The sequence below is a fragment of the Heloderma suspectum genome, chromosome 4, assembly GCF_057233095.1.
Source record: "Heloderma suspectum isolate Gila_16-S chromosome 4, 16-S_ref, whole genome shotgun sequence".
NCBI lineage: Eukaryota > Metazoa > Chordata > Lepidosauria > Squamata > Helodermatidae > Heloderma > Heloderma suspectum.
This window is the reverse complement of record NC_139461.1, coordinates 155,432,249-155,456,542: the sequence shown is the minus strand read 5'-3', so window position 1 is coordinate 155,456,542 and position 24,294 is coordinate 155,432,249.

Sequence of the window (24,294 nt, the reverse complement as noted above, 5' to 3'; positions counted from 1 at the left end):
TCTTGTTGAAATGTAACAACCCCCCATCCTCATGTTCTACTAAAAGACAGTAGGCACACAATTCCTTTGGCCCTCTCAGTCTGTTTCACCATGCTTGGCTTCAGCAACACCCTGTTTCCATTCTGGGAAGCCATGTCTCCTGACCGATAACCCTCACTTGGGTTTTAACCCTAATTTTCTCTTTGGAATGAAACATTTCCCTGTCCACATGGTGTACTAACTGGCAGTATGTTATCCTCCGGATGGCCTACTCATTCTGTTTTACCAATCTAGGCTTCACCAAAACCCTGGTTACATCCTGGGAAGCCAAGTCTTCCCAACCCTAACCCTAATTTGAGTCTCAGACCTCATTTCCTTTTGGGACTGAAACATACCGCCGTCCACAGAGTGTACCAAATGTAAGTATGGAAGACATCTTGATGCCCCACTCAGTCTGATTCAGCAAGTTAGGCTTCACCAAGGACCCGTTTCCAACCTGGGAAGCCACATCTCCCCAACCCTAACCCTAACTTGAGACTTAACCTGATTTTCTTGTTGAAATGTAACAACCCCCCATCCTTATGTTCCACTAAAAGACAGTAGGCACACAATTCCTTTTGCCCTCTCAGTCTGTTTCACCATGCTTGGCTTCAGCAACACCCTGTTTCCATTCTGGGAAGCCATGTCTCCTGACCGATAACCCTAACTTGGGTCTTAACCCTAATTTTTTCTTTGGACTGAAACATTTCCCTGTCCACATGGTGTACTAACTGGCAGTATGTTATACTCCGGATGGCCTACTCAGTCTGTTTTACCAATCTAGGCTTCACCAAAACCCTGGTTACATCCTGGGAAGCCAAGTCTCCCCAACCCTAACCCTAATTTGAGTCTCAACCCTCATTTCATTTTTGGACTGAAACATACCGCCGTCCACAGAGTGTAGCAAATGTCAGTATGGAAGACATCTTGATGTCCCACTCAGTCTGATTCAGCAAGTTAGGCTTCACCAAGGACCCGTTTCCAACCTGGGAAGCCACATCTCCCCAACCCTAACCCTAACTTGAGACTTAACCTGATTTTCTTGTGCAAATGTAACAAACCCCCATCCTCATGTTGTACTAAAAGACAGAAGGCACACAATTCCTTTGGCCCTCTCAGTCTGTTTCACCATGCTTGGCTTCAGCAACACCCTGTTTCCATTCTGGGAAGCCATGTCTCCTGACAGCTAACCCTAACTTGGGTCTTAACCCTAATTTTCTCTTTGGACTGAAACATTTCCCTGTCCACATGGTGTACTAACTGGCAGTATGTTATCCTCCGGATGGCCTACTCAGTCTGTTTTACCAACCTCTGCTTCACCAAAACCCTGGTTACATCCTGGGAAGCCAAGTCTCCCCAACCCTAACCCTAATTTGAGTCTCAGGCCTCTTTTCCTTTTTGGACTGAAACATACTGCCGTCCACAGAGTGTACCAAATGTAAGTATGGAAGACATCTTGATGCCCCACTCAGTCTGATTCAGCAAGTTAGGCTTCACCAAGGACCCGTTTCCAACCTGGGAAGCCACATCTCCCCAACCCTAACCCTAACTTGAGACTTAACCTGATTTTCTTGTTGAAATGTAACAACCCCCCATCCTCATGTTGTACTAAAAGACAGTAGGCACACAATTCCTTTTGCCCTCTCAGTCTGTTTCACCATGCTTGGCTTCAGCAAAACCCTGTTTCCATTCTGGGAAGCCATGTCTCCTGACCGATAACCCTAACTTGGGTCTTAACCCTAATTTTCTCTTTGGACTGAAACATTTCCCTGTCCACATGGTGTACTAACTGGCAGTATGTTATACTCCGGAAGGCCTACGCAGTCTGTTTTACCAATCTAGGCTGCGCCAAAACCATGGTTACATCCTGGGAAGCCAAGTCTCCCCAAACCTAACCCTAATTTGAGTCTCAACCCTCATTTCCTTTTTGGACTGAAACATACTGCGGTCCACAGAGTGTACCAAATGTAAGTATGGAAGACATCTTGATGCCCCACTCAGTCTGATTCAGCAAGTTAAGCTTCACCAAGGACCCGTTTCCAACCTGGGAAGCCACATCTCCCCAACCCTAACCCTAACTTGAGACTCAACCTGATTTTCTTGTTGAAATGTAAGAACCCCCCATCCTCATGTTGTACTAAAAGACAGTAGGCACACAATTCCTTTGGCCCTCTCAGTCTGTTTCACCATGCTTGGCTTCAGCAACACCCTGTTTCCATTCTGGGAAGCCATGTCTCCTGACAGCTAACCCTCACTTGGGTCTTAACCCTAATTTTCTCTTTGGACTGAAACATTTCCCTGTCCACATGGTGTACTAACTGGCAGTATGTTATACTCCGGTTGGCCTACTCAGTCTGTTTTACCAATCTAGGCTTTGCCAAAACCCTGGTTACATCCTGGGAAGCCAAGTCGCCCCAACCCTAACCCTAATTTGAGTCTCAGGCCTAATTTCCTTTTTGGACTGAAACATACCGCCGTCCACAGAGTGTACCAAATGTCAGTATGGAAGACATCTTGATGTCCCACTCAGTCTGATTCAGCAAGTTAGGCTTCACCAAGGACCCGTTTCCAAGCTGGGAAGCCACATCTCCCCAACCCTAACCCTAACTTGAGACTTAACCTGATTTTCTTGTTGAAATGTAACAACCCCCCATCCTCATGTTGTACTAAAAGACAGTAGGCACACAATTCCTTTGGCCCTCTCAGTCTGTTTCACCATGCTTGGCTTCAGCAACACCCTGTTTCCATTCTGGGAAGCCATGTCTCCTGACAGCTAACCCTAACTTGGGTCTTAACCCTAATTTTCTCTTTGGACTGAAACATTTCCCTGTCCACATGGTGTACTAACTGGCAGTATGTTATACTCCTGAATGCCTACTCAGTCTGTTTTACCAATCTAGGCTTCACCAAAACCCTGGTTACATCCTGGGCAGCCAAGTCTCCCCAACCCTAACCCTACTTTGAGTCTCAGGCCTCATTTCCTTTTGGGACTGAAACATACCGCCGTCCACAGAGTGTACCAAATGTCAGTATGGAAGACATCTTGATGTCCCACTCAGTCTGATTCAGCAAGTTAAGCTTCACCAAGGACCCGTTTCCAACCTGGGAAGCCACATCTCCCCAACCCTAACCCTAACTTGAGACTTAACCTGATTTTCTTGTTGAAATGTAACAACCCCCCATCCTTATGTTCCACTAAAAGACAGTAGGCACACAATTCCTTTTGCCCTCTCAGTCTGTTTCACCATGCTTGGCTTCAGCAACACCCTGTTTCCATTCTGGGAAGCCATGTCTCCTGACCGATAACCCTAACTTGGGTCTTAACCCTAATTTTTTCTTTGGACTGAAACATTTCCCTGTCCACATGGTGTACTAACTGGCAGTATGTTATACTCCGGATGGCCTACTCAGTCTGTTTTACCAATCTAGGCTTCACCAAAACCCTGGTTACATCCTGGGAAGCCAAGTCTCCCCAACCCTAACCCTAATTTGAGTCTCAACCCTCATTTCATTTTTGGACTGAAACATACCGCCGTCCACAGAGTGTAGCAAATGTCAGTATGGAAGACATCTTGATGTCCCACTCAGTCTGATTCAGCAAGTTAGGCTTCACCAAGGACCCGTTTCCAACCTGGGAAGCCACATCTCCCCAACCCTAACCCTAACTTGAGACTTAACCTGATTTTCTTGTGCAAATGTAACAAACCCCCATCCTCATGTTGTACTAAAAGACAGAAGGCACACAATTCCTTTGGCCCTCTCAGTCTGTTTCACCATGCTTGGCTTCAGCAACAGCCTGTTTCCATTCTGGGAAGCCATGTCTCCTGACAGCTAACCCTAACTTGGGTCTTAACCCTAATTTTCTCTTTGGACTGAAACATTTCCCTGTCCACATGGTGTACTAACTGGCAGTATGTTATCCTCCGGATGGCCTACTCAGTCTGTTTTACCAACCTAGGCTTCACCAAAACCCTGGTTACATCCTGGGAAGCCAAGTCTCCCCAACCCTAACCCTAATTTGAGTCTCAGGCCTCTTTTCCTTTTTGGACTGAAACATACTGCCGTCCACAGAGTGTACCAAACGTAAGTATGGAAGACATCTTGATGCCCCACTCAGTCTGATTCAGCAAGTTAGGCTTCACCAAGGACCCGTTTCCAACCTGGGAAGCCACATCTCCCCAACCCTAACCCTAACTTGAGACTTAACCTGATTTTCTTGTTGAAATGTAACAACCCCCCATCCTCATGTTGTACTAAAAGACAGTAGGCACACAATTCCTTTTGCCCTCTCAGTCTGTTTCACCATGCTTGGCTTCAGCAAAACCCTGTTTCCATTCTGGGAAGCCATGTCTCCTGACCGATAACCCTAACTTGGGTCTTAACCCTAATTTTCTCTTTGGACTGAAACATTTCCCTGTCCACATGGTGTACTAACTGGCAGTATGTTATACTCCGGAAGGCCTACGCAGTCTGTTTTACCAATCTAGGCTTCGCCAAAACCATGGTTACATCCTGGGAAGCCAAGTCTCCCCAAACCTAACCCTAATTTGAGTCTCAACCCTCATTTCCTTTTTGGACTGAAACATACTGCGGTCCACAGAGTGTACCAAATGTAAGTATGGAAGACATCTTGATGCCCCACTCAGTCTGATTCAGCAAGTTAAGCTTCACCAAGGACCCGTTTCCAACCTGGGAAGCCACATCTCCCCAACCCTAACCCTAACTTGAGACTCAACCTGATTTTCTTGTTGAAATGTAAGAACCCCCCATCCTCATGTTGTACTAAAAGACAGTAGGCACACAATTCCTTTGGCCCTCTCAGTCTGTTTCACCATGCTTGGCTTCAGCAACACCCTGTTTCCATTCTGGGAAGCCATGTCTCCTGACAGCTAACCCTAACTTGGGTCTTAACCCTAATTTTCTCTTTGGACTGAAACATTTCCCTGTCCACATGGTGTACTAACTGGCAGTATGTTATACTCCGGTTGGCCTACTCAGTCTGTTTTACCAATCTAGGCTTTGCCAAAACCCTGGTTACATCCTGGGAAGCCAAGTCGCCCCAACCCTAACCCTAATTTGAGTCTCAGGCCTAATTTCCTTTTTGGACTGAAACATACCGCCGTCCACAGAGTGTACCAAATGTCAGTATGGAAGACATCTTGATGTCCCACTCAGTCTGATTCAGCAAGTTAGGCTTCACCAAGGACCCGTTTCCAAGCTGGGAAGCCACATCTCCCCAACCCTAACCCTAACTTGAGACTTAACCTGATTTTCTTGTTGAAATGTAACAACCCCCCATCCTCATGTTGTACTAAAAGACAGTAGGCACACAATTCCTTTGGCCCTCTCAGTCTGTTTCACCATGCTTGGCTTCAGCAACACCCTGTTTCCATTCTGGGAAGCCATGTCTCCTGACAGCTAACCCTAACTTGGGTCTTAACCCTAATTTTCTCTTTGGACTGAAACATTTCCCTGTCCACATGGTGTACTAACTGGCAGTATGTTATACTCCTGAATGCCTACTCAGTCTGTTTTACCAATCTAGGCTTCACCAAAACCCTGGTTACATCCTGGGCAGCCAAGTCTCCCCAACCCTAACCCTACTTTGAGTCTCAGGCCTCATTTCCTTTTGGGACTGAAACATACCGCCGTCCACAGAGTGTACCAAATGTCAGTATGGAAGACATCTTGATGTCCCACTCAGTCTGATTCAGCAAGTTAAGCTTCACCAAGGACCCGTTTCCAACCTGGGAAGCCACATCTCCCCAACCCTAACCCTAACTTGAGACTTAACATGATTTTCTTGTTGAAATGTAACAACCCCCCATCCTCATGTTCTACTAAAAGACAGTAGGCACACAATTCCTTTGGCCCTCTCAGTCTGTTTCACCATGCTTGGCTTCAGCAACACCCTGTTTCCATTCTGGGAAGCCATGTCTCCTGACCGATAACCCTCACTTGGGTCTTAACCCGAATTTTCTCTTTGGAATGAAACATTTCCCTGTCCACATGGTGTACTAACTGGCAGTATGTTATCCTCCGGATGGCCTACTCATTCTGTTTTACCAATCTAGGCTTCACCAAAACCCTGGTTACATCCTGGGAAGCCAAGTCTTCCCAACCCTAACCCTAATTTGAGTCTCAGGCCTAATTTCCTTTTTGGACTGAAACATACTGCCGTCCACAGAGTGTACCAAATGTCAGTATGGAAGACATCTTGATGTCCCACTCAGTCTGATTCAGCAAGTTAGGCTTCACCAAGGACCCGTTTCCAACCTGGGAAGCCACATCTCCCCAACCCTAACCCTAACTTGAGACTCAACCTGATTTTCTTGTGCAAATGTAACAAACCCCCATCCTCATGTTGTACTAAAAGACAGTAGGCACAAAATTCCGTGGGCCCTCTCAGTCTGTTTCACCATGCTTGGCTTCAGCAACACCCTGTTTCCATTCTGGGAAGCCATGTCTCCTGACAGCTAACCCTAACTTGGGTCTTAACCCTAATTTTCTCTTTGGACTGAAATATTTCCCTGTCCACATGGTGTACTAACTGGCAGTATGTTATACTCCGGAAGGCCTACTCAGTCTGTTTTACCAATCTAGGCTTCGCCAAAACCCTGGTTACATCCTGGGAAGCCAAGTCTCCCCAACCCTAACCCTAATTTGAGTCTCAACCCTCATTTCCTTTTTGGACTGAAACATACTGCGGTCCACAGAGTGTACCAAATGTCAGTATGGAAGACATCTTGATGCCCCACTCAGTCTGATTCAGCAAGTTAAGCTTCACCAAGGACCCGTTTCCAACCTGGGAAGCCACATCTCCCCAACCCTAACCCTAACTTGAGACTCAACCTGATTTTCTTGTTGAAATGTAACAACCCCCCATCCTCATGTTGTACTAAAAGACAGTAGGCACACAATTCCTTTGGCCCTCTCAGTCTGTTTCACCATGCTTGGCTTCAGCAACACCCTGTTTCCATTCTGGGAAGCCATGTCTCCTGACCGATAACCCTAACTTGGGTCTTAACCCTAATTTTCTCTTTGGACTGAAACATTTCCCTGTCCACATGGTGTACTAACTGGCAGTATGTTATACTCCGGTTGGCCTACTCAGTCTGTTTTACCAATCTAGGCTTTGCCAAAACCCTGGTTACATCCTGGGCAGCCAAGTCTCCCCAACCCTAACCCTACTTTGAGTCTCAGGCCTAATTTCCTTTTGGGACTGAAACATACCGCCGTCCACAGAGTGTACCAAATGTCAGTATGGAAGACATCTTGATGTCCCACTCAGTCTGATTCAGCAAGTTAAGCTTCACCAAGGACCCGTTTCCAACCTGGGAAGCCACATCTCCCCAACCCTAACCCTAACTTGAGACTTAACATGATTTTCTTGTTGAAATGTAACAACCCCCCATCCTCATGTTCTACTAAAAGACAGTAGGCACACAATTCCTTTGGCCCTCTCAGTCTGTTTCACCATGCTTGGCTTCAGCAACACCCTGTTTCCATTCTGGGAAGCCATGTCTCCTGACCGATAACCCTCACTTGGGTCTTAACCCTAATTTTCTCTTTGGACTGAAACATTTCCCTGTCCACATGGTGTACTAACTGGCAGTATGTTATACTCCTGAATGCCTACTCAGTCTGTTTTACCAATCTAGGCTTCACCAAAACCCTGGTTACATCCTGGGCAGCCAAGTCTCCCCAACCCTAACCCTACTTTGAGTCTCAGGCCTCATTTCCTTTTGGGACTGAAACATACCGCCGTCCACAGAGTGTACCAAATGTCAGTATGGAAGACATCTTGATGTCCCACTCAGTCTGATTCAGCAAGTTAGGCTTCACCAAGGACGCGTTTCCAACCTGGGAAGCCACATCTCCCCAACCCTAACCCTAACTTGAGACTTAACCTGATTTTCTTGTTGAAATGTAACAACCCCCCATCCTCATGTTGTACTAAAAGACAGTAGGCACACAATTCCTTTGGCCCTCTCAGTCTGTTTCACCATGCTTGGCTTCAGCAACACCCTGTTTCCATTCTGGGAAGCCATGTCTCCTGACAGCTAACCCTAACTTGGGTCTTAACCCTAATTTTCTCTTTGGACTGAAACATTTCCCTGTCCACATGGTGTACTAACTGGCAGTATGTTATACTCCGGATGGCCTACTCAGTCTGTTTTACCAACCTCTGCTTCACCAAAACCCTGGTTACATCCTGGGAAGCCAAGTCTCCCCAACCCTAACCCTAATTTGAGTCTCAGGCCTCTTTTCCTTTTTGGACTGAAACATACTGCCGTCCACAGAGTGTACCAAATGTAAGTATGGAAGACATCTTGATGCCCCACTCAGTCTGATTCAGAAAGTTAGGCTTCACCAAGGACCCGTTTCCAACCTGGGAAGCCACATCTCCCCAACCCTAACCCTAACTTGAGACTTAACCTGATTTTCTTGTTGAAATGTAACAACCCCCCATCCTCATGTTGTACTAAAAGACAGTAGGCACACAATTCCTTTTGCCCTCTCAGTCTGTTTCACCATGCTTGGCTTCAGCAAAACCCTGTTTCCATTCTGGGAAGCCATGTCTCCTGACCGATAACCCTAACTTGGGTCTTAACCCTAATTTTCTCTTTGGACTGAAACATTTCCCTGTCCACATGGTGTACTAACTGGCAGTATGTTATACTCCGGAAGGCCTACGCAGTCTGTTTTACCAATCTAGGCTGCGCCAAAACCATGGTTACATCCTGGGAAGCCAAGTCTCCCCAAACCTAACCCTAATTTGAGTCTCAACCCTCATTTCCTTTTTGGACTGAAACATACTGCGGTCCACAGAGTGTACCAAATGTAAGTATGGAAGACATCTTGATGCCCCACTCAGTCTGATTCAGCAAGTTAAGCTTCACCAAGGACCCGTTTCCAACCTGGGAAGCCACATCTCCCCAACCCTAACCCTAACTTGAGACTCAACCTGATTTTCTTGTTGAAATGTAAGAACCCCCCATCCTCATGTTGTACTAAAAGACAGTAGGCACACAATTCCTTTGGCCCTCTCAGTCTGTTTCACCATGCTTGGCTTCAGCAACACCCTGTTTCCATTCTGGGAAGCCATGTCTCCTGACAGCTAACCCTAACTTGGGTCTTAACCCTAATTTTCTCTTTGGACTGAAACATTTCCCTGTCCACATGGTGTACTAACTGGCAGTATGTTATACTCCGGTTGGCCTACTCAGTCTGTTTTACCAATCTAGGCTTTGCCAAAACCCTGGTTACATCCTGGGAAGCCAAGTCGCCCCAACCCTAACCCTAATTTGAGTCTCAGGCCTAATTTCCTTTTTGGACTGAAACATACCGCCGTCCACAGAGTGTACCAAATGTCAGTATGGAAGACATCTTGATGTCCCACTCAGTCTGATTCAGCAAGTTAGGCTTCACCAAGGACGCGTTTCCAACCTGGGAAGCCACATCTCCCCAACCCTAACCCTAACTTGAGACTTAACCTGATTTTCTTGTTGAAATGTAACAACCCCCCATCCTCATGTTGTACTAAAAGACAGTAGGCACACAATTCCTTTGGCCCTCTCAGTCTGTTTCACCATGCTTGGCTTCAGCAACACCCTGTTTCCATTCTGGGAAGCCATGTCTCCTGACAGCTAACCCTAACTTGGGTCTTAACCCTAATTTTCTCTTTGGACTGAAACATTTCCCTGTCCACATGGTGTACTAACTGGCAGTATGTTATACTCCTGAATGCCTACTCAGTCTGTTTTACCAATCTAGGCTTCACCAAAACCCTGGTTACATCCTGGGCAGCCAAGTCTCCCCAACCCTAACCCTACTTTGAGTCTCAGGCCTCATTTCCTTTTGGGACTGAAACATACCGCCGTCCACAGAGTGTACCAAATGTCAGTATGGAAGACATCTTGATGTCCCACTCAGTCTGATTCAGCAAGTTAAGCTTCACCAAGGACCCGTTTCCAACCTGGGAAGCCACATCTCCCCAACCCTAACCCTAACTTGAGACTTAACATGATTTTCTTGTTGAAATGTAACAACCCCCCATCCTCATGTTCTACTAAAAGACAGTAGGCACACAATTCCTTTGGCCCTCTCAGTCTGTTTCACCATGCTTGGCTTCAGCAACACCCTGTTTCCATTCTGGGAAGCCATGTCTCCTGACCGATAACCCTCACTTGGGTCTTAACCCTAATTTTCTCTTTGGAATGAAACATTTCCCTGTCCACATGGTGTACTAACTGGCAGTATGTTATCCTCCGGATGGCCTACTCATTCTGTTTTACCAATCTAGGCTTCACCAAAACCCTGGTTACATCCTGGGAAGCCAAGTCTTCCCAACCCTAACCCTAATTTGAGTCTCAGACCTCATTTCCTTTTGGGACTGAAACATACCGCCGTCCACAGAGTGTACCAAATGTAAGTATGGAAGACATCTTGATGCCCCACTCAGTCTGATTCAGCAAGTTAGGCTTCACCAAGGACCCGTTTCCAACCTGGGAAGCCACATCTCCCCAACCCTAACCCTAACTTGAGACTTAACCTGATTTTCTTGTTGAAATGTAACAACCCCCCATCCTTATGTTCCACTAAAAGACAGTAGGCACACAATTCCTTTTGCCCTCTCAGTCTGTTTCACCATGCTTGGCTTCAGCAACACCCTGTTTCCATTCTGGGAAGCCATGTCTCCTGACCGATAACCCTAACTTGGGTCTTAACCCTAATTTTTTCTTTGGACTGAAACATTTCCCTGTCCACATGGTGTACTAACTGGCAGTATGTTATACTCCGGATGGCCTACTCAGTCTGTTTTACCAATCTAGGCTTCACCAAAACCCTGGTTACATCCTGGGAAGCCAAGTCTCCCCAACCCTAACCCTAATTTGAGTCTCAACCCTCATTTCATTTTTGGACTGAAACATACCGCCGTCCACAGAGTGTAGCAAATGTCAGTATGGAAGACATCTTGATGTCCCACTCAGTCTGATTCAGCAAGTTAGGCTTCACCAAGGACCCGTTTCCAACCTGGGAAGCCACATCTCCCCAACCCTAACCCTAACTTGAGACTTAACCTGATTTTCTTGTGCAAATGTAACAAACCCCCATCCTCATGTTGTACTAAAAGACAGAAGGCACACAATTCCTTTGGCCCTCTCAGTCTGTTTCACCATGCTTGGCTTCAGCAACAGCCTGTTTCCATTCTGGGAAGCCATGTCTCCTGACAGCTAACCCTAACTTGGGTCTTAACCCTAATTTTCTCTTTGGACTGAAACATTTCCCTGTCCACATGGTGTACTAACTGGCAGTATGTTATCCTCCGGATGGCCTACTCAGTCTGTTTTACCAACCTAGGCTTCACCAAAACCCTGGTTACATCCTGGGAAGCCAAGTCTCCCCAACCCTAACCCTAATTTGAGTCTCAGGCCTCTTTTCCTTTTTGGACTGAAACATACTGCCGTCCACAGAGTGTACCAAATGTAAGTATGGAAGACATCTTGATGCCCCACTCAGTCTGATTCAGCAAGTTAGGCTTCACCAAGGACCCGTTTCCAACCTGGGAAGCCACATCTCCCCAACCCTAACCCTAACTTGAGACTTAACCTGATTTTCTTGTTGAAATGTAACAACCCCCCATCCTCATGTTGTACTAAAAGACAGTAGGCACACAATTCCTTTTGCCCTCTCAGTCTGTTTCACCATGCTTGGCTTCAGCAAAACCCTGTTTCCATTCTGGGAAGCCATGTCTCCTGACCGATAACCCTAACTTGGGTCTTAACCCTAATTTTCTCTTTGGACTGAAACATTTCCCTGTCCACATGGTGTACTAACTGGCAGTATGTTATACTCCGGAAGGCCTACGCAGTCTGTTTTACCAATCTAGGCTTCGCCAAAACCATGGTTACATCCTGGGAAGCCAAGTCTCCCCAAACCTAACCCTAATTTGAGTCTCAACCCTCATTTCCTTTTTGGACTGAAACATACTGCGGTCCACAGAGTGTACCAAATGTAAGTATGGAAGACATCTTGATGCCCCACTCAGTCTGATTCAGCAAGTTAAGCTTCACCAAGGACCCGTTTCCAACCTGGGAAGCCACATCTCCCCAACCCTAACCCTAACTTGAGACTCAACCTGATTTTCTTGTTGAAATGTAAGAACCCCCCATCCTCATGTTGTACTAAAAGACAGTAGGCACACAATTCCTTTGGCCCTCTCAGTCTGTTTCACCATGCTTGGCTTCAGCAACACCCTGTTTCCATTCTGGGAAGCCATGTCTCCTGACAGCTAACCCTAACTTGGGTCTTAACCCTAATTTTCTCTTTGGACTGAAACATTTCCCTGTCCACATGGTGTACTAACTGGCAGTATGTTATACTCCGGTTGGCCTACTCAGTCTGTTTTACCAATCTAGGCTTTGCCAAAACCCTGGTTACATCCTGGGAAGCCAAGTCGCCCCAACCCTAACCCTAATTTGAGTCTCAGACCTCATTTCCTTTTGGGACTGAAACATACCGCCGTCCACAGAGTGTACCAAATGTCAGTATGGAAGACATCTTGATGTCCCACTCAGTCTGATTCAGCAAGTTAGGCTTCACCAAGGACCCGTTTCCAAGCTGGGAAGCCACATCTCCCCAACCCTAACCCTAACTTGAGACTTAACCTGATTTTCTTGTTGAAATGTAACAACCCCCCATCCTCATGTTGTACTAAAAGACAGTAGGCACACAATTCCTTTGGCCCTCTCAGTCTGTTTCACCATGCTTGGCTTCAGCAACACCCTGTTTCCATTCTGGGAAGCCATGTCTCCTGACAGCTAACCCTAACTTGGGTCTTAACCCTAATTTTCTCTTTGGACTGAAACATTTCCCTGTCCACATGGTGTACTAACTGGCAGTATGTTATACTCCTGAATGCCTACTCAGTCTGTTTTACCAATCTAGGCTTCACCAAAACCCTGGTTACATCCTGGGCAGCCAAGTCTCCCCAACCCTAACCCTACTTTGAGTCTCAGGCCTCATTTCCTTTTGGGACTGAAACATACCGCCGTCCACAGAGTGTACCAAATGTCAGTATGGAAGACATCTTGATGTCCCACTCAGTCTGATTCAGCAAGTTAAGCTTCACCAAGGACCCGTTTCCAACCTGGGAAGCCACATCTCCCCAACCCTAACCCTAACTTGAGACTTAACATGATTTTCTTGTTGAAATGTAACAACCCCCCATCCTCATGTTCTACTAAAAGACAGTAGGCACACAATTCCTTTGGCCCTCTCAGTCTGTTTCACCATGCTTGGCTTCAGCAACACCCTGTTTCCATTCTGGGAAGCCATGTCTCCTGACCGATAACCCTCACTTGGGTCTTAACCCTAATTTTCTCTTTGGAATGAAACATTTCCCTGTCCACATGGTGTACTAACTGGCAGTATGTTATCCTCCGGATGGCCTACTCATTCTGTTTTACCAATCTAGGCTTCACCAAAACCCTGGTTACATCCTGGGAAGCCAAGTCTTCCCAACCCTAACCCTAATTTGAGTCTCAGACCTCATTTCCTTTTGGGACTGAAACATACCGCCGTCCACAGAGTGTACCAAATGTAAGTATGGAAGACATCTTGATGCCCCACTCAGTCTGATTCAGCAAGTTAGGCTTCACCAAGGGCCCGTTTCCAACCTGGGAAGCCACATCTCCCCAACCCTAACCCTAACTTGAGACTTAACCTGATTTTCTTGTTGAAATGTAACAACCCCCCATCCTTATGTTCCACTAAAAGACAGTAGGCACACAATTCCTTTTGCCCTCTCAGTCTGTTTCACCATGCTTGGCTTCAGCAACACCCTGTTTCCATTCTGGGAAGCCATGTCTCCTGACCGATAACCCTAACTTGGGTCTTAACCCTAATTTTTTCTTTGGACTGAAACATTTCCCTGTCCACATGGTGTACTAACTGGCAGTATGTTATACTCCGGATGGCCTACTCAGTCTGTTTTACCAATCTAGGCTTCACCAAAACCCTGGTTACATCCTGGGAAGCCAAGTCTCCCCAACCCTAACCCTAATTTGAGTCTCAACCCTCATTTCATTTTTGGACTGAAACATACCGCCGTCCACAGAGTGTACCAAATGTAAGTATGGAAGACATCTTGATGCCCCACTCAGTCTGATTCAGCAAGTTAAGCTTCACCAAGGACCCGTTTCCAACCTGGGAAGCCACATCTCCCCAACCCTAACCCTAACTTGAGACTCAACCTGATTTTCTTGTTGAAATGTAAGAACCCCCCATCCTCATGTTGTACTAAAAGACAGTAGGCACACAATTCCTTTGGCCCTCTCAGTCTGTTTCACCATGCTTGGCTTCAGCAACACCCTGTTTCCATTCTGGGAAGCCATGTCTCCTGACAGCTAACCCTAACTTGGGTCTTAACCCTAATTTTCTCTTTGGACTGAAACATTTCCCTGTCCACATGGTGTACTAACTGGCAGTATGTTATACTCCGGTTGGCCTACTCAGTCTGTTTTACCAATCTAGGCTTTGCCAAAACCCTGGTTACATCCTGGGAAGCCAAGTCGCCCCAACCCTAACCCTAATTTGAGTCTCAGGCCTAATTTCCTTTTTGGACTGAAACATACCGCCGTCCACAGAGTGTACCAAATGTCAGTATGGAAGACATCTTGATGTCCCACTCAGTCTGATTCAGCAAGTTAGGCTTCACCAAGGACCCGTTTCCAAGCTGGGAAGCCACATCTCCCCAACCCTAACCCTAACTTGAGACTTAACCTGATTTTCTTGTTGAAATGTAACAACCCCCCATCCTCATGTTGTACTAAAAGACAGTAGGCACACAATTCCTTTGGCCCTCTCAGTCTGTTTCACCATGCTTGGCTTCAGCAACACCCTGTTTCCATTCTGGGAAGCCATGTCTCCTGACAGCTAACCCTAACTTGGGTCTTAACCCTAATTTTCTCTTTGGACTGAAACATTTCCCTGTCCACATGGTGTACTAACTGGCAGTATGTTATACTCCTGAATGCCTACTCAGTCTGTTTTACCAATCTAGGCTTCACCAAAACCCTGGTTACATCCTGGGCAGCCAAGTCTCCCCAACCCTAACCCTACTTTGAGTCTCAGGCCTCATTTCCTTTTGGGACTGAAACATACCGCCGTCCACAGAGTGTACCAAATGTCAGTATGGAAGACATCTTGATGTCCCACTCAGTCTGATTCAGCAAGTTAAGCTTCACCAAGGACCCGTTTCCAACCTGGGAAGCCACATCTCCCCAACCCTAACCCTAACTTGAGACTTAACATGATTTTCTTGTTGAAATGTAACAACCCCCCATCCTCATGTTCTACTAAAAGACAGTAGGCACACAATTCCTTTGGCCCTCTCAGTCTGTTTCACCATGCTTGGCTTCAGCAACACCCTGTTTCCATTCTGGGAAGCCATGTCTCCTGACCGATAACCCTCACTTGGGTCTTAACCCTAATTTTCTCTTTGGAATGAAACATTTCCCTGTCCACATGGTGTACTAACTGGCAGTATGTTATCCTCCGGATGGCCTACTCATTCTGTTTTACCAATCTAGGCTTCACCAAAACCCTGGTTACATCCTGGGAAGCCAAGTCTTCCCAACCCTAACCCTAATTTGAGTCTCAGACCTCATTTCCTTTTGGGACTGAAACATACCGCCGTCCACAGGGTGTACCAAATGTAAGTATGGAAGACATCTTGATGTCCCACTCAGTCTGATTCAGCAAGTTAGGCTTCACCAAGGACCCGTTTCCAACCTGGGAAGCCACATCTCCCCAACCCTAACCCTAACTTGAGACTTAACCTGATTTTCTTGTTGAAATGTAACAACCCCCCATCCTTATGTTCCACTAAAAGACAGTAGGCACACAATTCCTTTTGCCCTCTCAGTCTGTTTCACCATGCTTGGCTTCAGCAACACCCTGTTTCCATTCTGGGAAGCCATGTCTCCTGACCGATAACCCTAACTTGGGTCTTAACCCTAATTTTTTCTTTGGACTGAAACATTTCCCTGTCCACATGGTGTACTAACTGGCAGTATGTTATACTCCGGATGGCCTACTCAGTCTGTTTTACCAATCTAGGCTTCACCAAAACCCTGGTTACATCCTGGGAAGCCAAGTCTCCCCAACCCTAACCCTAATTTGAGTCTCAACCCTCATTTCATTTTTGGACTGAAACATACCGCCGTCCACAGAGTGTAGCAAATGTCAGTATGGAAGACATCTTGATGTCCCACTCAGTCTGATTCAGCAAGTTAGGCTTCACCAAGGACCCGTTTCCAACCTGGGAAGCCACATCTCCCCAACCCTAACCCTAACTTGAGACTTAACCTGATTTTCTTGTGCAAATGTAACAAACCCCCATCCTCATGTTGTACTAAAAGACAGAAGGCACACAATTCCTTTGGCCCTCTCAGTCTGTTTCACCATGCTTGGCTTCAGCAACACCCTGTTTCCATTCTGGGAAGCCATGTCTCCTGACAGCTAACCCTAACTTGGGTCTTAACCCTAATTTTCTCTTTGGACTGAAACATTTCCCTGTCCACATGGTGTACTAACTGGCAGTATGTTATCCTCCGGATGGCCTACTCAGTCTGTTTTACCAACCTCTGCTTCACCAAAACCCTGGTTACATCCTGGGAAGCCAAGTCTCCCCAACCCTAACCCTAATTTGAGTCTCAGGCCTCTTTTCCTTTTTGGACTGAAACATACTGCCGTCCACAGAGTGTACCAAATGTAAGTATGGAAGACATCTTGATGCCCCACTCAGTCTGATTCAGCAAGTTAGGCTTCACCAAGGACCCGTTTCCAACCTGGGAAGCCACATCTCCCCAACCCTAACCCTAACTTGAGACTTAACCTGATTTTCTTGTTGAAATGTAACAACCCCCCATCCTCATGTTGTACTAAAAGACAGTAGGCACACAATTCCTTTTACCCTCTCAGTCTGTTTCACCATGCTTGGCTTCAGCAAAACCCTGTTTCCATTCTGGGAAGCCATGTCTCCTGACCGATAACCCTAACTTGGGTCTTAACCCTAATTTTCTCTTTGGACTGAAACATTTCCCTGTCCACATGGTGTACTAACTGGCAGTATGTTATACTCCGGAAGGCCTACGCAGTCTGTTTTACCAATCTAGGCTGCGCCAAAACCATGGTTACATCCTGGGAAGCCAAGTCTCCCCAAACCTAACCCTAATTTGAGTCTCAACCCTCATTTCCTTTTTGGACTGAAACATACTGCGGTCCACAGAGTGTACCAAATGTAAGTATGGAAGACATCTTGATGCCCCACTCAGTCTGATTCAGCAAGTTAAGCTTCACCAAGGACCCGTTTCCAACCTGGGAAGCCACATCTCCCCAACCCTAACCCTAACTTGAGACTCAACCTGATTTTCTTGTTGAAATGTAAGAACCCCCCATCCTCATGTTGTACTAAAAGACAGTAGGCACACAATTCCTTTGGCCCTCTCAGTCTGTTTCACCATGCTTGGCTTCAGCAACACCCTGTTTCCATTCTGGGAAGCCATGTCTCCTGACAGCTAACCCTAACTTGGGTCTTAACCCTAATTTTCTCTTTGGACTGAAACATTTCCCTGTCCACATGGTGTACTAACTGGCAGTATGTTATACTCCGGTTGGCCTACTCAGTCTGTTTTACCAATCTAGGCTTTGCCAAAACCCTGGTTACATCCTGGGAAGCCAAGTCGCCCCAACCCTAACCCTAATTTGAGTCTCAGGCCTAATTTCCTTTTTGGACTGAAACATACCGCCGTCCACAGAGTGTACCAAATGTCAGTATGGAAGACATCTTGATGTCCCACTCAGTCTGATTCAGCAAGTTAGGCTTCACCAAGGACCCGTTTCCAAGCTGGGAAGCCACATCTCCCCAACCCTAACCCTAACTTGAGACTTAACCTGATTTTCTTGTTGAAATGTAACAACCCCCCATCCTCATGTTGTACTAAAAGACAGTAGGCACACAATTCCTTTGGCCCTCTCAGTCTGTTTCACCATGCTTGGCTTCAGCAACACCCTGTTTCCATTCTGGGAAGCCATGTCTCCTGACAGCTAACCCTAACTTGGGTCTTAACCCTAATTTTCTCTTTGGACTGAAACATTTCCCTGTCCACATGGTGTACTAACTGGCAGTATGTTATACTCCTGAATGCCTACTCAGTCTGTTTTACCAATCTAGGCTTCACCAAAACCCTGGTTACATCCTGGGCAGCCAAGTCTCCCCAACCCTAACCCTACTTTGAGTCTCAGGCCTCATTTCCTTTTGGGACTGAAACATACCGCCGTCCACAGAGTGTACCAAATGTCAGTATGGAAGACATCTTGATGTCCCACTCAGTCTGATTCAGCAAGTTAAGCTTCACCAAGGACCCGTTTCCAACCTGGGAAGCCACATCTCCCCAACCCTAACCCTAACTTGAGACTTAACCTGATTTTCTTGTTGAAATGTAACAACCCCCCATCCTTATGTTCCACTAAAAGACAGTAGGCACACAATTCCTTTTGCCCTCTCAGTCTGTTTCACCATGCTTGGCTTCAGCAACACCCTGTTTCCATTCTGGGAAGCCATGTCTCCTGACCGATAACCCTAACTTGGGTCTTAACCCTAATTTTTTCTTTGGACTGAAACATTTCCCTGTCCACATGGTGTACTAACTGGCAGTATGTTATACTCCGGATGGCCTACTCAGTCTGTTTTACCAATCTAGGCTTCACCAAAACCCTGGTTACATCCTGGGAAGCCAAGTCTCCCCAACCCTAACCCTAATTTGAGTCTCAACCCTCATTTCATTTTTGGACTGAAACATACCGCCGTCCACAGAGTGTAGCAAATGTCAGTATGGAAGACATCTTGATGTCCCACTCAGTCTGATTCAGCAAGTTAGGCTTCACCAAGGACCCGTTTCCAACCTGGGAAGCCACATCTCCCCAACCCTAACCCTAACTTGAGACTTAACCTGATTTTCTTGTGCAAATGTAACAAACCCCCATCCTCATGTTGTACCAAAAGACAGAAGGCACACAATTCCTTTGGCCCTCTCAGTCTGTTTCACCATGCTTGGCTTCAGCAACAGCCTGTTTCCATTCTGGGAAGCCATGTCTCCTGACAGCTAACCCTAACTTGGGTCTTAACCCTAATTTTCTCTTTGGACTGAAACATTTCCCTGTCCACATGGTGTACTAACTGGCAGTATGTTATCCTCCGGATGGCCTACTCAGTCTGTTTTACCAACCTAGGCTTCACCAAAACCCTGGTTACATCCTGGGAAGCCAAGTCTCCCCAACCCTAACCCTAATTTGAGTCTCAGGCCTCTTTTCCTTTTTGGACTGAAACATACTGCCGTCCACAGAGTGTACCAAACGTAAGTATGGAAGACATCTTGATGCCCCACTCAGTCTGATTCAGCAAGTTAGGCTTCACCAAGGACCCGTTTCCAACCTGGGAAGCCACATCTCCCCAACCCTAACCCTAACTTGAGACTTAACCTGATTTTCTTGTTGAAATGTAACAACCCCCCATCCTCATGTTGTACTAAAAGACAGTAGGCACACAATTCCTTTTGCCCTCTCAGTCTGTTTCACCATGCTTGGCTTCAGCAAAACCCTGTTTCCATTCTGGGAAGCCATGTCTCCTGACCGATAACCCTAACTTGGGTCTTAACCCTAATTTTCTCTTTGGACTGAAACATTTCCCTGTCCACATGGTGTACTAACTGGCAGTATGTTATACTCCGGAAGGCCTACGCAGTCTGTTTTACCAATCTAGGCTTCGCCAAAACCATGGTTACATCCTGGGAAGCCAAGTCTCCCCAAACCTAACCCTAATTTGAGTCTCAACCCTCATTTCCTTTTTGGACTGAAACATACTGCGGTCCACAGAGTGTACCAAATGTAAGTATGGAAGACATCTTGATGCCCCACTCAGTCTGATTCAGCAAGTTAAGCTTCACCAAGGACCCGTTTCCAACCTGGGAAGCCACATCTCCCCAACCCTAACCCTAACTTGAGACTCAACCTGATTTTCTTGTTGAAATGTAAGAACCCCCCATCCTCATGTTGTACTAAAAGACAGTAGGCACACAATTCCTTTGGCCCTCTCAGTCTGTTTCACCATGCTTGGCTTCAGCAACACCCTGTTTCCATTCTGGGAAGCCATGTCTCCTGACAGCTAACCCTAACTTGGGTCTTAACCCTAATTTTCTCTTTGGACTGAAACATTTCCCTGTCCACATGGTGTACTAACTGGCAGTATGTTATACTCCGGTTGGCCTACTCAGTCTGTTTTACCAATCTAGTCTTTGCCAAAACCCTGGTTACATCCTGGGAAGCCAAGTCGCCCCAACCCTAACCCTAATTTGAGTCTCAGGCCTCTTTTCCTTTTTGGACTGAAACATACCGCCGTCCACAGAGTGTACCAAATGTCAGTATGGAAGACATCTTGATGTCCCACTCAGTCTGATTCAGCAAGTTAGGCTTCACCAAGGACCCGTTTCCAAGCTGGGAAGCCACATCTCCCCAACCCTAACCCTAACTTGAGACTTAACCTGATTTTCTTGTTGAAATGTAACAACCCCCCATCCTCATGTTGTACTAAAAGACAGTAGGCACACAATTCCTTTGGCCCTCTCAGTCTGTTTCACCATGCTTGGCTTCAGCAACACCCTGTTTCCATTCTGGGAAGCCATGTCTCCTGACAGCTAACCCTAACTTGGGTCTTAACCCTAATTTTCTCTTTGGACTGAAACATTTCCCTGTCCACATGGTGTACTAACTGGCAGTATGTTATACTCCTGAATGCCTACTCAGTCTGTTTTACCAATCTAGGCTTCACCAAAACCCTGGTTACATCCTGGGCAGCCAAGTCTCCCCAACCCTAACCCTACTTTGAGTCTCAGGCCTCATTTCCTTTTGGGACTGAAACATACCGCCGTCCACAGAGTGTACCAAATGTCAGTATGGAAGACATCTTGATGTCCCACTCAGTCTGATTCAGCAAGTTAAGCTTCACCAAGGACCCGTTTCCAACCTGGGAAGCCACATCTCCCCAACCCTAACCCTAACTTGAGACTTAACATGATTTTCTTGTTGAAATGTAACAACCCCCCATCCTCATGTTCTACTAAAAGACAGTAGGCACACAATTCCTTTGGCCCTCTCAGTCTGTTTCACCATGCTTGGCTTCAGCAACACCCTGTTTCCATTCTGGGAAGCCATGTCTCCTGACCGATAACCCTCACTTGGGTCTTAACCCTAATTTTCTCTTTGGAATGAAACATTTCCCTGTCCACATGGTGTACTAACTGGCAGTATGTTATCCTCCGGATGGCCTACTCATTCTGTTTTACCAATCTAGGCTTCACCAAAACCCTGGTTACATCCTGGGAAGCCAAGTCTTCCCAACCCTAACCCTAATTTGAGTCTCAGGCCTAATTTCCTTTTTGGACTGAAACATACCGCCGTCCACAGAGTGTACCAAATGTCAGTATGGAAGACATCTTGATGTCCCACTCAGTCTGATTCAGCAAGTTAGGCTTCACCAAGGACCCGTTTCCAACCTGGGAAGCCACATCTCCCCAACCCTAACCCTAACTTGAGACTCAACCTGATTTTCTTGTGCAAATGTAACAAACCCCCATCCTCATGTTGTACTAAAAGACAGTAGGCACAAAATTCCGTGGGCCCTCTCAGTCTGTTTCACCATGCTTGGCTTCAGCAACACCCTGTTTCCATTCTGGGAAGCCATGTCTCCTGACAGCTAACCCTAACTTGGGTCTTAACCCTAATTTTCTCTTTGGACTGAAATATTTCCCTGTCCACATGGTGTACTAACTGGCAGTATGTTATACTCCGGAAGGCCTACTCAGTCTGTTTTACCAATCTAGGCTTCGCCAAAACCCTGGTTACATCCTGGGAAGCCAAGTCTCCCCAACCCTAACCCTAATTTGAGTCTCAGGCCTAATTTCCTTTTTGGACTGAAACATACCGCCGTCCACAGAGTGTACCAAATGTCAGTATGGAAGACATCTTGATGCCCCACTCAGTCTGATTCAGCAAGTTAAGCTTCACCAAGGACCCGTTTCCAACCTGGGAAGCCACATCTCCCCAACCCTAACCCTAACTTGAGACTCAACCTGATTTTCTTGTTGAAATGTAACAACCCCCCATCCTCATGTTGTACTAAAAGACAGTAGGCACACAATTCCTTTGGCCCTCTCAGTCTGTTTCACCATGCTTGGCTTCAGCAACACCCTGTTTCCATTCTGGGAAGCCATGTCTCCTGACCGATAACCCTAACTTGGGTCTTAACCCTAATTTTCTCTTTGGACTGAAACATTTCCCTGTCCACATGGTGTACTAACTGGCAGTATGTTATACTCCGGTTGGCCTACTCAGTCTGTTTTACCAATCTAGGCTTTGCCAAAACCCTGGTTACATCCTGGGCAGCCAAGTCTCCCCAACCCTAACCCTACTTTGAGTCTCAGGCCTCATTTCCTTTTGGGACTGAAACATACCGCCGTCCACAGAGTGTACCAAATGTCAGTATGGAAGACATCTTGATGTCCCACTCAGTCTGATTCAGCAAGTTAAGCTTCACCAAGGACCCGTTTCCAACCTGGGAAGCCACATCTCCCCAACCCTAACCCTAACTTGAGACTTAACATGATTTTCTTGTTGAAATGTAACAACCCCCCATCCTCATGTTCTACTAAAAGACAGTAGGCACACAATTCCTTTGGCCCTCTCAGTCTGTTTCACCATGCTTGGCTTCAGCAACACCCTGTTTCCATTCTGGGAAGCCATGTCTCCTGACCGATAACCCTCACTTGGGTCTTAACCCTAATTTTCTCTTTGGAATGAAACATTTCCCTGTCCACATGGTGTACTAACTGGCAGTATGTTATCCTCCGGATGGCCTACTCATTCTGTTTTACCAATCTAGGCTTCACCAAAACCCTGGTTACATCCTGGGAAGCCAAGTCTTCCCAACCCTAACCCTAATTTGAGTCTCAGACCTCATTTCCTTTTGGGACTGAAACATACCGCCGTCCACAGAGTGTACCAAATGTAAGTATGGAAGACATCTTGATGCCCCACTCAGTCTGATTCAGCAAGTTAGGCTTCACCAAGGACCCGTTTCCAACCTGGGAAGCCACATCTCCCCAACCCTAACCCTAACTTGAGACTTAACCTGATTTTCTTGTTGAAATGTAACAACCCCCCATCCTTATGTTCCACTAAAAGACAGTAGGCACACAATTCCTTTTGCCCTCTCAGTCTGTTTCACCATGCTTGGCTTCAGCAACACCCTGTTTCCATTCTGGGAAGCCATGTCTCCTGACCGATAACCCTAACTTGGGTCTTAACCCTAATTTTTTCTTTGGACTGAAACATTTCCCTGTCCACATGGTGTACTAACTGGCAGTATGTTATACTCCGGATGGCCTACTCAGTCTGTTTTACCAATCTAGGCTTCACCAAAACCCTGGTTACATCCTGGGAAGCCAAGTCTCCCCAACCCTAACCCTAATTTGAGTCTCAACCCTCATTTCATTTTTGGACTGAAACATACCGCCGTCCACAGAGTGTAGCAAATGTCAGTATGGAAGACATCTTGATGTCCCACTCAGTCTGATTCAGCAAGTTAGGCTTCACCAAGGACCCGTTTCCAACCTGGGAAGCCACATCTCCCCAACCCTAACCCTAACTTGAGACTTAACCTGATTTTCTTGTGCAAATGTAACAAACCCAAATCCTCATGTTGTACTAAAAGACAGAAGGCACACAATTCCTTTGGCCCTCTCAGTCTGTTTCACCATGCTTGGCTTCAGCAACACCCTGTTTCCATTCTGGGAAGCCATGTCTCCTGACAGCTAACCCTAACTTGGGTCTTAACCCTAATTTTCTCTTTGGACTGAAACATTTCCCTGTCCACATGGTGTACTAACTGGCAGTATGTTATCCTCCGGATGGCCTACTCAGTCTGTTTTACCAACCTCTGCTTCACCAAAACCCTGGTTACATCCTGGGAAGCCAAGTCTCCCCAACCCTAACCCTAATTTGAGTCTCAGGCCTCTTTTCCTTTTTGGACTGAAACATACTGCCGTCCACAGAGTGTACCAAATGTAAGTATGGAAGACATCTTGATGCCCCACTCAGTCTGATTCAGCAAGTTAGGCTTCACCAAGGACCCGTTTCCAACCTGGGAAGCCACAT